Genomic DNA, 14034 nt, shown 5'->3' with positions numbered 1-14034 from the left:
TATATATAGAGAGAGGCTGTGTAGGTTGGTGTGTGTGTGTGTGTGTATATATATATATTACATATATAATATATATGTATATACATATATATACACAATCTCTTGCTCTCTCTAGAAACTATCTCAATAGAGATAGTCTGTATGTATATATATATATATATATACACATACATACACACACACACACCAACCTACACAGCCTCTATCTATATTTAGGTATAGATTTTTATCTATATACTATGTATATATAACTATGAATAAATATAAATGCATATGTATATATACATATATACATGTATGTGTGTGTATGTATATGTGTGTGTATGTATATGTGTGTATATATATATATATACACACACACAGAGAGAGAGAGAGAGAGAGAAAGAAAGAGAGAAATAGAAAAAATAGGGAGAGAGAAAGAAAAAGGTGAAGAGAATCTATATATGTATATATGTATTTACCTAATGTCTTGAGGGGAGGACACTATTTTATCATCATCTTATCATTATTATATAGGACTATAACATCATAACAACAGAATAAAAAGGCTTTTGTTCTTGACACTGCCTTATCAATTCTTGTCATATATATTCTTCAAATATGATGTTTGTTGTCCTTATGGAATATAAATTTCTTTAAGAAGGAATTATTCTATTTTTTATCTCTGTAACCCTAGTGCTGAATACAGTGCCTGCACATAGTAGGTCCTTAAGAAATGTTTGTTTATTGCAACCTTCAGCTGAATCTATTGACCATGACTATCCTCCATACACTTGGATTTTAGTCCTGAGTTTGTCGTCATTAGCTTACTGTGTGATCCTGGGTGAGTCATATAGCCTCTCTGGGCTTCGGTTTCTCATTCTGTAAAATGAGACTAGCAGTGTCTGCTTTGCCTCCCTCACAGGAGTGTTTTACTATCCAGTAAGATGATAGGTAGAAAAGTGGTTAAGAAAAATGAAAGCGTGAGAAGACTAAGAAGAATAGCTTTTTATACTATTTATATTATATTCTTACAGAACAATAAGAAAATGATGGTAGTATAAATTAGTTCTTTTGTTCCCGAGATATTGGGAAGGTTGTTTTTTTTCCCCTGAATGTCCCAGGGGAGGGAAATAGTAACGCAGACACAAAATGCCAGCTCCTACTGTTGGCATTCAATCTTCTTCACAGTCTGGTTCCAGTTTGTCTGTCTATATTTCTTTTTTTTTTAGTTTAATTATTTTTAATATACATTGTTTTATGATTTGTGTTGGGAAATAAAAATCAGGGCAAAAGAGAAAAACCATGGGATGGATTTAAAAAAAAAACAAACAGAAAAAAGGAGTGAACAAAGCATGAGTTGATTTACATTCAGTCTCCTTAGTTCCTTTTGTTTGCAGATGGCATTTTCTATCTAAACTGACCATACTTCTTATACTTAAGACATGCATTCTACAGTCTAGCCCAACCTGACTCCTAATGGTTTTCAAGATTTAACATGCCATCTCTGGCCTTCATATGTCTTCCCAGCTTCTGCCCCTTCATCTGGATATATTCTGCCTTATTAAATCCTTTTTTTCTGTTAACATTCAACTCCCCATGGAAACCTTCCTTGATTTCCCTAGTTGTTAGTATATTCCTTTTCCTCTAATTGTACTGTATTTATTTATCTGAGTATGTATTTTATTCTTTTTGGGGGGGGATTATGAAATTTTTTTCTTTGTTTGGGGGAAGGTATCCTATTGGAGATAGGGTTATCTGGCACGTCTCACCAGTTCCATTTGAGAAATCTCTTTGTTACTGTGAAAAGTGCACTTGACTTGGTTAAGAAGACTGGTCTTCTTCCTTCCTGTTTAACTTCTTGGTTTCCCAGCCATTTAGGAAATATACATTTCTTAAATGTACATATTGTCAGCCAGCATCAGTGGACAAAGTTTTCTCACTGCGGGGAGGAGGGGTTCCCTAAAGGGATGAAGTCATAGATTCAGACTTTAAAAGGGAAAAAAAATTAAAATGAAGATAATAAAGCCTTTAATTGTCATTAGCATGGTGAAAGTTCAGCTCAAAGTCAAATCAAAGAGGACTGGCTTCCTTATAGCTGGTAAGATTGCTCAGCTGCTCCTAATTGTTAATGACATGGAGAATGATGATATCAAACCCTGGAACACTGCAGTATTTTCTAAATAAGACTCTGGCATTCAAAAGAACTTAGTTTGATTATCCACACAGGAAAAACCAATTGGATGAAAAATGTTTATTGTTCATGTTACGATGGATCCATATATATATCAAACGAAACCATCTATTTATCTTGAACAGACCCTGCAGTGAATGGACAATTGGCCAGACCAAGAATTGAAAAAGAAGAAGAGAGTAGGTTGCATTGCCCTTGAGAATTGTCCACTAAATCGAATTGCCTCAAGTTTTCCTTTTAAACAAAGGCTCATCTTTTAAACAATAGTTGGATGATATTATATAGCTCTGAGATTCATAAAATGCCTGAGTCTTTGAAAAACTGAGCTTAAAGATAACTGCACAGCAGAGAGAAATGCATGATGGCTAAGGGCAGGCCATCAAACATTACAAAGTAGGTAATACACAGATGTGATGTAGAGAAGGTAATGAGAAATGTAGGACTGAGAAATTAAAAAAAAATTAGGTCCATATTAAGAGTTGGATTTGGACAACTGGTTTTGCGAGGTCAAGAGAAACCTGACAAAAGTCTCTAGAATGCTGGAAGAGTCTGCAGCAATATGGGGCGCCTGCATGGGCAGTCATGATTGGGTTGCAATCTACCCTACTGGAGCGAAATCCATCCACACTGATGGATGTACACATTTGTTGGATCGTGATATAAACACTTCCCTCATTGGGAAGAAAACATTTTGCAACCTTTAAGTGATACGTGAATGCGACAGCTTCTTTGTCTTCACCTCTGGGTAGGGCCAAAGGTGGGCAGGTTTGGGGCTTGATTCTTTTTTGTTCTCCCTTGTTTTGTCAGCTATTTTGGTGTTCTCTCCCCCCCCCACCCTATGTCAATTCAGCCCACTCTGTACTGCCTGCTAGAGGGTTTTATCTGCATCCAATAGCTTTAGAAGGACATAAAATGTTAGCTGCCACTGGGGCCAGGTCCCAATATCCCCGGATGGCAAGCTGAATGGAGAAATGCTCCAGGAGGTTGTAGACTTGTTTTAATCTGGATGTAAACCTGCCAGCCCTATGAGCAATGATGGGAAATGGAAAATTATAAAACGTCAGAGTGGGAGGAGTTTTAGAACAGTGAATGTCAGTCAGTGTTGGGAAAAGCCTTAGAATGGGGAATGTCAGAGTGGAGAGGAGCTTTAGAACTGGGACTATCCAAACTGGAAAGGGTCTTAGAACACAGAACATAGAATACTACTGTTGCAAAGCAATAGTGCCAAATTAAAATAGAAATGGATCTCTGTTGCCAGCATACTGACTTGGAAAGCTACAAATTAACATTATCTGTGTTGCAATGGATGTTCATTTATTTTTGATAAACATTTCTCAATTAAATTTCAATCTGGATCCTCCAATAGTTGGGTGTTTATGGTTTGATACCATAGAATGTCAGAACTAGAAAGTCCGTCAAAACACAGAACATCAGAATTGTAATTTGCTTTAGAATGTAGAATGGCAGAGCTGAGAGGAAGCTTAGAATATAGACTCCCAGAGCTCAAAAAGATCTGAAAACACAGAACACAGGATTGTAGATCAGTAACTTACTGTAGATTAATAGAAGTCAAAAATGATAGCGATCTAGGACTATGCAATCCACAGATCTCCTCGTCAACCTTTATTTTGCAAAGGAGAAAAAATGAAGCTCAGAGAAAGAAATGGACTCAGCCAATGTCATTACACAGCAAACGAAGAAGATGAACCAGGATTAAAGTCCAAGGCTCTTTGGCCCAAGTCCAAAGGTCTTTTGGAAGTGTCACTTCCTGTAGTGAGTGATCATAAGCCAGGTTTTCCTGAAGCAAGGCTCAGGGAAGAAGTTGAGCTTGAAACATAAGATATGATCACACTGATGATTCTTGTATATTCCAGCTCTTTAAGGAAAATTGAATAAGCCAGTATCATAATGAAGGTTAATTGGGTCTTTGACACCCAGAGGGAGAAAAGCAGAATTCCTGCCTTCAAGTTTCCTCACAGAGCTTGGTCTCTGTCACAGAGACAGATCAGTCTTATTGAAAATTACTGAAAAACAAGATAGTCAAATCCCGCCCCCCTTTCTCTGAGCTATAAGGTGGCAGGTCCTTCTAGGTTGGAAAGACCAATGAACAGAGAGACATGAAGGTGGGATGTCCCAGATGTCAATGTGCTGAACAAGAATTCCACTGCTGACATTCTGATGTCATGGAAAGAGGGGTGGGATTTATCATCAGAAGATATGGATTCTAATCCCAACTCTGCTACTTCGCCTCTAAGTGATCTTGGGAAAATCTCTCCCCATTTCTGAGACTCAATTTCCTTTTCTGTTATCGAGATTGACTGCAGATAGAAGCATATTATTTTCACTCCCTTTTAATTTTTTTTTGTGTGTGGTTTTTCCTTTTGTTTTAATTTCTCTTTCACAACATGACTAACATGGAAGTATGTTTAAAATAATCTATGTCAGATTGCTTGCTCTCTTAGGGAGGGGAGAGAGAAGGGATGGAGGGAGAAAAAAATTGGAACTCAGATTTTTACAAAAATGAATGTTGAAAGCTACCTTTACATGCAATTGGAAAAAAAAAACACCAAAATACTATTCAGCAACAAAAAAGAGGTTATATAGAGAAAAAATTATTCTTCTGTATAATGAAAAGATTTGATATGGTGAAAAAGCACTGGGGTTGAAGGTAGAAGTCTTAGGTTCAAATCTTGGCTCTTTTTCCCCCCAGAATTGATCTGCAATCTTATGATTTTTATTATCAGCATGATTCTGGGCACCTTATTTCCTTTCTCTGCAATTCTATTTTCCCTTCTGTAAAATGAAAGAGTCAGTCTAGAATACTTAAAGAGAAATAGTCCTAGCATTGGACTCAGAGGAACTGCTTTCAAATCCTGATTCTGTCAGTTGTTAACTGGGTGACTTTGGTGAAAATCACGTCATTTCTCCTGGTTTGAGTTTCCTCATTTGTAAAATTAGAGGCTCAGTCTTGATAACCTCTAAGGATCCTTCTAGCTGGAAATCTGTGGTCCCAATATATAACAAACACTATATATTGTGACTAAGTGGGATTAATACCAGGAATGCAGAGATGATTTAAAATAAGGAAAACTATTAACATAAATGATTATGTCAATAAAAAGTAACAAAAATCATATGATGATATCAATAGATACAGAAAAAGCTTATGACAAAATGCAACACTCATTCCTATGAAAAATACTTGAAAACATAGTATAAATGATATCTTAAAATGATAAAAAGCATGTACCTAAAACTATTCACAAGCATTATTTGTAAAGGGGATAAGCTAGAAGCCTACCCAATAAGATCAGGAGTAAAACAATAATGTCCATTATTACCGATATTATTTATTATATTAGAAATGCTAACAATAGCAATAAGAGAAAAAAATGGAAGGAATTAGAATAGGCAATGAGGAAACAAAACTATCTTTTTGCAGATAATATGATAATAGATTGGAAAATCGAAGATTCAACCAAAAAGCTAGTAGAAATAATAATTTTGACAAAGTAGTGGGATATGAAATAAACTCTCTCAAATCACCAGCATTTCTATATATCACCAACAAAACTCTGCAAGAAGAGATAGTAAGAAATACCTCATTTAAAATAATTGCAAAATAAAAAAAAAACAAACAAACCTGGGATTCTACCTGCTAAGACAAACTTAGGAACTACATGAACATAATCATAAAATGTTTTACAAACATAAAATCAGATTCAAATAATTGGAGAAATTTTATTTGTTCATGGGGGTAGGCAGAACCTATATAATGAAAATGACAATTCTACCTAAATTAATCTACTTACTCAATGACATCCCAATTGAATTACTAAAAGTTATTTTTTGAGCTAGAAAAATAAAAATAAAATTCATTTGGAAGAAGGTCAAGAATATCAAAGGAGTTCATGAAAAAATGTAAAGGAAGGAGATTTAGCAGTATCAGATCTTAAATTAAGATCAGTGGGACAGAATAAACATATGTTATACAGTGATAATTGATTATAATAATCTTGTATTTGAAAAAATGTGAAGATTTAAGTTTGGGGATTAAGAATTTACTGTTTGGTAAAGATTGTTGTGAAAACTGGAAAACAGTCTGGAAGAAACTAAACATAGAGCAGTATCTTATACCATTTACCAAGATAAGGTCAAAATGGATATGTGACCTAGATATAAAAGGAGATATCATATGTAAATTAGAACATGGAACATATACCTATCAGACTATTGGCTAAAAGAACAATTAATGAATAAACAAGAGATAGATGGCATTTGGATGTAAAATGGATCGTTTTGATTACATTAAATTTAAAAGAGTTGTACAAATGAAAACAATGTAGCTAAGATTACAAAGAAAGCTGAAAATTGAAAAGATGTTTATAGTTTATCAGATAATTGTCTTATATGTCAAATATATGCTTCGTCAAATTTATAAGAATATGAGTCATTCTGCCATTGACAAAATGGTTAAAGGACATGAGTAGGCAGTTTTTGTATGAAGAAATCAAAGCTATATATAAACATATGAAAAATACTCTTAACTCATTATTGATTGGAGAAATGTACATTCAAACAACTTTGAGACAAAATCTCACATAAAACATATTAGCTAGAAAGATTGAAAGTAGAAATAACAAATGTTGGAGGGGATGTGGAAAAATTGGGACACTAATATATTACTGAACTATCCAACCATTTTCAAGTGCAATCTGAATTATGTGCAAAGAGTTAGAAAAGGGCATATACCCTTTGGTCCGACAATATCATTATTAGGTCTGTTTCCTGAGGTGGTTGGGGAAGAAGGGAAAGAACCTACATGTTCTAAAAATATGTGCAGCAGCTGTCTTTATGGTAGCAAACACCTGAAAAGTGAGGGTATACCCATCAATTAGGGAGTGGATAAAAAATTGTGGTATATGACTATGATGGAATATATTGTGCCATAAGAAAAGATGAGCAGGTTGAGTTTAGGAAAAAAAAAAAAAACAAGAAAAAAATTGCATGAAATAATATAGAGTGAAATGAATGGAAGTAAAAGAACATTATATTAAAGACAGTGTTTAAAGAATAACTGTGAACAACTAAGCTATTCTGAGTATTATAAATATTTAAATCAACTACAATAGACCTGTGAAGGAAGATGCTCTCTACCTCCAGAAAAAGAATCGGTAAATCAAAGTATGCATAGTGTGCTTTTACAGATATGCATATGTATATACATACACATATATGGGCATTTATCTATTTATATATCTGAGTCAAATGATGGTTTTCTTTAGTATGAGGTAGGGAGGGAAGAAGGGAGATTGGAAATTAAAATGTAACAACCAACTAAGAAAAGAAACTTTGTGGTCCTGTGATCTCTCAAGAACCTACCAGTTCTAAATCTAGAATGTTTGATACCAGTGGAATGAGCCAAGTCCTGTACCTAATGTCTCAGTTTAGTCTGAGATCTGGTCTGCAGCCTGTATATTTGCTTGTACAGTTGGTCTGATCTCCCCCTCACCTCTCTGTTATAGTTTTGAAAGAGATAGGTTCACCTCCTCCAGGAAGCCTTCAGTGGTCATCTCCACTCAACTGCACCTAGCCCTGTTATATTAATACTGTTGATACAAAGGCAGATCTTATGTCTCTACTTTAATGGAAAGTTTTATGATGGATAGTTGGGTTCAAGGATCATGTCATCTACCACTGCTATTACTACTACTACTATACTACAGCTACTATTACTACTACTACTACTACTATTATACTACTACTACTACTACTACTACTACACTACTACTACTATCCTACTACTATTACTACTACTACACTACTATTACTATTCTACTACTACTACTACTACTATACTATTACTATTGTTACTACTATACTACTACTACTACTACTAGTACTACTACTATCACAACCACTACTACTACTATATCACATTTGTAAAATGATTAGTCTACAGAGATTTTTTATAAAAATTGTGTTGGAATCTTATATGTTAATGGATCATGGATTCAAATCAAGAAGGGACCTTAAGGATCATTGTATCTGACTACTTTGTTTTATGGAAGAATAACTGTAGACAAAGAAAGGTCTGGCCCAGGTTTCCACCGATGGTAAGTGATTGAGCTGGGAGTTCTGATATCTTTCTGACACTGAGTCCTAGATTTCCCCACTTCATTCCACCATGCTGTTGACTATAGAGATGATTATCTCCATCTAATGGATGGGTAATATATGCTCAGAGATGGAAGTCATTTAGGTAAAGAGAGTGGTAGGGATGGGATCAGAAGCTTAGTTTCCAAACTCTTTATCATGTGTTGTGATCTACCCAACAGAATATCAGCACCTAGTCCCTAACTACCTTCATTCAGTAGACACTCGATAGAATGTTTGTTCAAAGACTGTCAATTGTTAAGTCAAGTCAACTACAATTTCCTTTAACTCTGTGACACAAGAAACAAAGTTCAAACCTATCCTCCCCAGTAAATCTTCTAAGATTCCCCCTTTCTCAATTCAATTCAACAACAATTCAACAACACATTTTTAGTAATGGCTGCTATTTATTTAGGGTAGATAGATGGTGCAGTGAATAGAGTGTCCAAATCCAGTCTAAGATATTTTCTAGCTGTGTGGCTCTGAACAAGTTACTGAATCCTGTCTGCCTCAGTTTCCTCATCTGTAAAATGAACTGGAGAAGGAAATAACAAACCACTCCAGTATCTCCAGATGGAGTCATAAAGACACAAGCGAAAATGAGTAAACAGCAAGAACAACAAGATCACTGCGGTTAGCCATCTGGAGTCCAAACTTGAGTGCAGTGTCCTAAGTTTTTCAAAACCCTTCTTGTGGAATGGCTATCCCTCCAACCTGCATGGATATACAGATCAAGGTGGGGGATGATCTAAGGGCTCTGACTGAAGAAGCAGAGGCTGTCCCTTTTTTTCAGTCCCATGCAGCTGTTAAATTTGTCCAGCCTGTTCTGATCCTTAGGTCTTGCCTGATCTGGTCCTGTATCTAAAGAGCTGGAAGGAACCTCAGTGGCCATGGAGTCTGACCTCATCAGAATATTAATTCTAACCAATGCTTATCCAGCTTCTGCATGAGGTCTTTCAGCGAGCTAGTACCTATCCCAACAGCTTATGGCACTTTTGGATAGCTCCATTTGGTGAGTAGTTTCATGGTTACAGAACCCGAATTTGTCTTTTTTCATTTCCTACCCATTTCTGGTTCTGTCCTCTGGGGCTATTTTATCCCTTCTTCCTAAACTATTATCCCTTCTTCATAAGCTGAAATACAAATAGCTGAATACTGCTCCCAGGCAACCCCTGGAGCCTTCTCTGCTCCACCCAGGACTGAACCCTAGACCTTAGATATGGTCTAATGTGGGCTGAGCACTGTGCCCCTGCCCTGCCTTGGACAATAAATCTCTCTCAATCCCCTAGAATCAGGTTGAGTTTTTTTTTTTTTTTTTTTTTGGGGGGGAAGTATACCTTGGCTTATCAAACTCCTGACATACTGAAGTAATAGCTCACAAATCTTCTTGAACTTTCTGATATAATCTGTTGTATCCCCCCAGTTCCTCCTCATTCATGTGGGAAATGACTTTAACCCAAGTGTAAAACCTTACATTTATTTCTATTAGATTTGCCTTAATTTTTAGCCATCATATTAATTATTTCTTCCTTGTTCTGATGAACTATTTCCAGCTCTGCCATTCTATGTTCCAAGATGTTTTTCTAGCTCTATCATTTCCTATTCTAAGGTCCCTCCCAGCTCTGACATCCCTTGTTCTAAGGCTCCTCCCAATTCTGACATCCCCTGTTCTAAAGGCCCTTCCAGATGATATTCTTTGCTCTAAGGGCCTTCCCAGCTCTGACATCCCCTATTCTAACTTTTCTAGCTTTAACATTCTCTGCTCTAAGGTGTCTTCCAGCTCTGGCATTCCCTGTTCCCAGACCCCTCCCAGTTCCAATTCCCTTTTCTCAGCTTGGATATTGCATGCTCTATGCTTCCATGGTCTCTGTGAAAGAAGGCAGTTGGGAATTGCAGCTAAATCAAATATTCCAGAAAAACACACGGAGCTGACTTTGCACAGGCAAAGATCTCCTTTTTCCCTTAGGTGAACAAGTCGAAGGCTGGGGAGTTGAGGGTTAGCAGGCTTCCAGAGGAAGGCACCTAAATGAAACTGACTCCAGGAGGGGCCCAGAAAATTGGGACTTCCTCTAAGTAGTTGGGTTCTAAGGGGCCGCCCCAGTGTATGGCGCTTTTCTTCTCCTGCCAGCACGAGGAAGTGCCAAGCATTTTCTAGGACCGACTTTCTCCAAGGAGCCAGGTCGAATGGCCAAGTTCTTTGATGTAGAACTGAATGGATTCATTGGCTCTGGGACTGCTGCCTCAGAAACTAAGCAGAAATCATTCAAGCCTGCCATGTCCCTGCTCTCTAAGGCTTCACGGAGCTTTTTGGAAGGGTTGTGGGAAAGCTTTACAGGAGTTGCTCCCTCCTTTTCAGCAGTAACTTCCAACAAAACAAAGGCCAATTCAAAGGTTCTGAAAAGCTGACCTCTTCCAGTTCCCAGGTGCCCTCTGCCTGGTGTATCTGTCAGTCAGTTCAGGGGCATTTTTACTGAGTACTTTCTGTGAATACTGCACGGGGATGATTATGTGGGGGAGATGGGGGTGTGTGTGTGTGAGAGAGAGAGAGAGAGAGAGAGAGAGAGAGAGAGAGAGAGAGAGAAGAGAGAGTCAGAAAAAGAGAGAGAGAGAAAGAGGGAGAGAGAGAAAGAAAGAGGGAGAGAGAGTCAGAGAGAGACAGAGACAGAGAAACAGAGAGAGAGAAGTGAGAGAGAGAGAGATGGGGTAGAGGGAAGGGAGAGAGACAAATGGGGGAGAGAAGGAAGGGAGAGAGAGAGAGAGATGGGGGAGAGAGGAAAGGGAGAGAGAGAGAAATGGGGGAGAGAGGGAAGGGAGAGAGAGAGAAATGGGGAGAGAAGGAAAGGGGGAAAAAGAGAGAGAGAGAGAGAGAGAGAGAGAGAGAGAGAGAGAGAGAGAGAGAGAAATAGAAACTTTATTTAATCCAGGAGTTGTCCAGTGTCTATAAAAGCAGGAACCAGGGTAGATTTAAAAGATATTGATAATACTTTTGTAACAGAAAAGAATAAAGGGAATATCTGACCATATTATTCTTCTGTTCAATAAACTCTAGTATCTCCCTATAGTCTCCAGGATCATATACAGATACCCCATTTGGTCCTCAAGATCCTTCCCAAAAGTAGCACTTGCTGACTTTTTCTAGGTTTATCTCACATTCTCTCTCTCTCTTTCTGTCTCTCTCTCTCTGTCTCTGTCTTTCTTTCTTTGTGTCTCTCTGTCTCTGTCTCTCTCTGTCTTTCTCTCTGTCTCTCTGTGTGTGTGTCTCTCTGTGTCTTTCTCCATTTCTCTCTCTCTGTCTCTCTCTCTTCTTCGCTCTCCAAATGTGACAGGATAACAAATTTAGAGCAGGAAGAGTCCTTAGAATGAGGGCTCCAGGGATAGATTTCAAAAGATACATGATTTCAGATGGGAAAATTCTAATACCAGCATATATATATTCAATACTTTGTAGTATACAAAGGGTTTTGCATGGGTTATTTCATTTGATTCTGAATAGGTGCCACTATTATCCCATTGATAAGATGAATTAACTGAGGCTTGAGAGACTTGTTTCCATGGATCAGATGGCATATCCACTGCGCTATCTACACCTTAAAATCTACACCTACATCTTAAAATTATCACCTAATCATCTTTATTTTCATTCATTTCTAACTAAAATTTCCAATTCAATAAGTATTTATTAAGTTCCCACTATGTGTCAGACACTGCTAAGTGCTAGGAATACAATGAACAAAAAGGCAATTCCTACCATCATCTTTACCTTTTTCTATGGTGTAAAGAAGGAAAATAACATATAAAAGGAAGTAAAATACTAAATTTATTATGGACCCCATTTACTTATTCAAAAACATTATTCTGTTTTTCTGTTTTTTACTTATTCAAAAACATAATGTAAGTGTCATTAGACCCCTCAAATAGAGCCCAATGATTGAAAAACTTAAGAACTTGGCGATTTTAATAATATCATGTTACACAGGAGAAGACTGAGATGCAGGTGACTTGGATAAGGTCACATGGGGAATCAGAAATTCATAGATTTGAGTTTAGTTTCTCAGACTCAGAATCCAGCTCCTTTCCCAGTGCATCACAGGAGGAGCCTTCCCCTTGGAACTTTGCCCCCATACCTTCGACAAACTTGAAATGTTCTCTCTGCTCACAGCCACTTCTGGGAACACTGAGCTCTAAATCTCAGCTCCAGGGCTGCTTCCTACCCAGGCTTTTTCCTGATCCTCCCTAGATGTTGGGGCTCTCCTTTCCTGAGATCATTTTATATACATTTTCAGTACATTTTCTATCTTTTTTTTTCATCCTAAGGAGATGCAGTATACAGTAGAAAAGGAAAATTGGCTAAGAGTGCACTTCCTTTCTGAGTAAAACCACCAGGAATTAGTGGCGAGAGAACGAAAGCTTGGACTTGCATATTCTTAACCAGCTGCCTCCCCCACTCCCACACCAGACCCCGTGCTTCAGTCGTTTAATGACCTATGCCCTCTTGGTCTGGTTCCAGAGAAGCAAGGAAGGAAGGGATGGACACCAGACGCTGACACTGACTAGACCCACATCCCGCAATGGGACATTGTAGGACCGTTCATCTTCTGAAAGCTAGGTTTTGAGAACAAACCTTTTTACTTGACAAAGCAGGATTCTGTGTTGTTGAACACTGTGTAATTCTTGGGGATTCATTTTGCTGATGTCTAGATGAAGCACTCTCTCTCTCTCTCTCTTTCTCTCTCTCTCTCTCTCTTCCTCCTCCTCTTTCTCCTCCTTTCTCTCTCTGTCTGTCTCTCTGTCTGTTTCTGTCTATCTGTCTGTCTGTCTCTCTCTGTCTCTCTCTTTTTCTCTCTCTCTGTCTCTCTCTCTCTGTCTGTCTGTCTCTGTCTCTCTGTCTCTCTCCTCCTCTCTCTTTCCTCTCTCTCTCTCTCTCTCTTTCTGTCTCTCTCTCTGTCTCTGTCTCTGTCTCTCTTTCTCCTTCCCTCTCCCTTGCTTTCTCCCTCCTCCTCTCTATTATATATATATATATATATGTATATATATATATATATATATATTTGTGTGTGTGCGTGTGAAGTTTAAGAGTAGAAAATGCAACGAATTATAAAAACTGCAGCTCTACTATAGGAAATGATTTCAGAATTCCTCTTACCAGCCCTTCATTTTATAGATGGAGAGAAGTAAAATAATTTGCCTAAGTTCACATGGATAGAGAGTGATAGCGGGAATCATTTTCACCCAAGCATATAGAATCCAAATTCAGTCTTCTTTCTGTGTGTCATGCTGCCTTTCAAAAGTTAAAATAAATCTAAATACATTAAATGTTTAATTATTTATTCTACACAGTGCTAAATTAAATAGAGTATTACTAGTCGTTTTCAACTATCGAGATCAGAACTTCTTAAACTTTTACTACTCATGACTCCTTTTTTTTCCCCCTGAGGCAATTGGGGTTAAGTGACTTGTCCAGGGTCACACAGCCAGGAAGTGTTAAGTGTCTGAGACCAGATTTCAACTCAGGTCCTCCTGACTTCAGGGCTGGTGCTTTATCCACTACACCACCTAGCTCCCCCTCATGACTCCTTTTTGACTTTTTTTTAATGAGTTTTTTTATCGAGAGAGAAAATTATGAGAAATTTTTATGAGCCTTGAATATACAAATTTCTAAAATAGATCTACAAATCAAACTTTTATTGATAATAAATCATAATTCA

General features: G+C 37.5%; 1 protein-coding gene across 3 annotated transcripts in view; it reads right to left on the bottom strand.

Moving 5' to 3' along the window:
- The window catches only part of SEZ6L (seizure related 6 homolog like), a 259733-nt gene that overhangs the window by 60860 nt on the left and 184839 nt on the right, over window positions 1-14034 (bottom strand). The gene's annotated exons all lie outside the window — the stretch shown is intronic.

The sequence above is a fragment of the Antechinus flavipes genome, chromosome 1, assembly GCF_016432865.1.
Source record: "Antechinus flavipes isolate AdamAnt ecotype Samford, QLD, Australia chromosome 1, AdamAnt_v2, whole genome shotgun sequence".
Lineage (NCBI taxonomy): Eukaryota > Metazoa > Chordata > Mammalia > Dasyuromorphia > Dasyuridae > Antechinus > Antechinus flavipes.
Note: the sequence above shows the minus strand (reverse complement) of the source record. Positions and strands in the feature narration are given on the sequence as shown.